This window comes from Sapajus apella, unplaced genomic scaffold (genome assembly GCF_009761245.1).
Source record: "Sapajus apella isolate SASKATOON/1434 unplaced genomic scaffold, GSC_monkey_1.0 scaffold1, whole genome shotgun sequence".
NCBI classification, from domain to species: domain Eukaryota; kingdom Metazoa; phylum Chordata; class Mammalia; order Primates; family Cebidae; genus Sapajus; species Sapajus apella.
This window is the reverse complement of record NW_022436941.1, coordinates 11,492,644-11,495,252: the sequence shown is the minus strand read 5'-3', so window position 1 is coordinate 11,495,252 and position 2,609 is coordinate 11,492,644. Positions and strand designations below refer to the sequence as shown.

The following is a 2,609-nucleotide window of genomic DNA, read 5'->3' as shown; positions in this document are numbered from 1 at the left end:
CCAATCCAATTCAAACTACTCTGAAAAATAGAGAAGGAGGAAATACTTCCAAACTCATTGAGGCCAATCTTACACTGATATAAAAACCATACAAAGGCACTTCAATAAAAGAAAACTAAAAGCTAATGTATCTGATGAACATCGATGTAAAAGCCTTCAACAGAATACTAGCAAACTGAAAGCAATAACACATTTAAAAGATCATTTGTCATGACCAAGTGGTATTTATTCCAGGGATGCAAAGATGGTTCAACATACACAATTCAATCAATGTGATACATCATATTAACAGAATGAAGAACAAAACCCCTATGGTCATTTCAACTGATGCTTAGAAAGCGTATGAGAAAATTCAACATTCCTTCATGATAAAAACTCTCAAAAGTCAGGATAGGTGCTCACTTGGGAAGCACATATTCTAAAATTGGAATGACACAGAGAAGATTAGCATGGCCCCTGCACAAGGATGATATGCAAATTTGTGAAGCATTCCATATTTTTTTCATGGATGCAGAAAATGACCTTGGTAAAATTCAATATTCTTTCATGTAAAAACTCCATAAACTAAGTATTGAAGGAACATGATCCAAAATAATGAGACCCATTTATGACAAACTCACAACCAATATCATACTGAATAGGCAAAAACTGCAAGCATTTCTCTTGAAGACTGGCACAAGACAATGATGCCCTCTCTCACCACTCCTATTTAGCAAAGCATTGGAAGTTCTGGCCAGGACAATTGGGCAAGAAAAGTTAATAAAGCGTATTCAAATAGGAAGACAGGGAGTCAAATTGTATTTTTTGCAGATGACATGATATTATATCTAGAAAATCCCATCTTCTTCACCCAACGACTTCTTAAGCTGATAAGCAACTTTAGCAAAGTGTCAGAATGCAAAATCAGTGTGCATAAGTCTCAAGCATTCCTATACACCAACAAGAGGAGGCAAGCAGAGAGCCAAATTATGAATGAACTCCCATTCACAATTGCTACAAAAAGAGTAAAATACCTAGGAATACAGGTAACAAGGGATGTGAAGAACCTCTTCAAAAAGAACTATAAACCACTGCTCAAGTACACCAGAGAGGATAGAAACAAATGGAAAAATATTACATCTTATAGATAGGAAGAATCAATATTGTTAAAATGGCATACTGCCCAAAGTAATTCATAGATTCAATGCTATTCCCATTAAACTACCATTGACATTCTTCAGTGAATTAAAAATAACTATTTTTAAAATTCACATGAAATAAAAAAAGACCCCATATAGCCAAGACAATCTTAAGCAAAAAGAACAAAGCTGGTGGCACCATGGCATTATGCTACTCAACTTCAAACTCTACTGTAAGGGTACAATAACCAAAACAGCATGGTACTGGTACAAAAACAAACACATAGACCAATGGAACAGAAGAGAGAACTCAGAAATAAGATCACACATATACAACCATCTGATCTTTGACAAACCTGACAAAAACAAGCAATGATGAAAGGATTCCCTATTTAATAAATGGTGCTGGGAAAACTTGCTATCCATTTGTAGAAAATTGAAACTGAACCCCTTCCTCATACTTTATACAAAAAATAAGATGGATGAAAGACTTAAATGAAAAACCCTAAACTATAAAAAAATTCTAGAAGAAAATCTAGGCAATACCATTCAGGACATAGGCATGTACAAAGATTTTATGATGAAATTGCCAAAAGCTATTGCAACAGAAGCAAAAATTGACAGATGGGATCTAATTAAACTAATGAGGTTCTGCACAGCAAAATAAACTATCATCAGCTCAAACAGACAACCTACAAAGAGGGAGAATATTTTTGCAATCTATTTTCTGACAAAGGTCTAATATTGAGAATTTACAAGGAACTCAAATTTACAAGTAAAAAACCATTAAAAAGTGGTCAAAGAAAATGAACAGACAACTCCAAAAAGAAGACATTCATGTGGCCAACAAACATGGAATAAAAGCTCAACATCACCGATTGTTAGAGAAATGTAAATCAAAACCACAATGATATACCATCTCACACTAGTCAGAATGACCATTTTAAAAAGAAACAACAGATGCTAGCGAGGTTGTGGAGAAATACAAATTCTTTTACACTGTTGGTGGGAATGTAAGTTGGTTCAAGCATTGAGAAAGACAGTATGGTGATTTCTCAAAAATCGAGAGCCAGAAAGACCATTTGACCCAGCAATCCTATTACTGGGTATATACCCAAAGGACTATAAATAATTCTATTACAAAGATGCATGTGTATGTTCATTGTAGCACTATTCATAATAGCAGAGACATGAAATCAACCCAAATACCCATCAACTATAGACTGGATAAAGAAAATGTGGTACATATACACCATGGAATACTATGCAGTCATAGAAAGGAATGAGATCATGACCTTTACAGGGACATGGATGAAGTTGGAAGCCATTATCTTCAGCTAACTAAAACAAGAACAGAAAATCAAACACTGCCTGTTCTCACTTTTTAGTGGTAGCTGGACAAGGAGAACACAGGGACACAGGGAGGCGAACAACACACACTGGGGCCTTTCAGGGCATGGGGTTGGGGAGAGGGAGAGAATTATGAAAATT

At 35.3% G+C, this 2,609-nt stretch overlaps 1 non-coding gene across 1 annotated transcript; it reads left to right on the top strand.

The window, feature by feature from the left end:
* Positions 1 to 394: 394 nt before the first annotated feature.
* Positions 395 to 501, top strand: LOC116554088. The gene has a single exon (XR_004270044.1). It is a non-coding gene; the product is annotated as a U6 spliceosomal RNA (small nuclear RNA).
* The last annotated feature ends 2,108 nt before the right edge of the window (positions 502 to 2,609 follow it).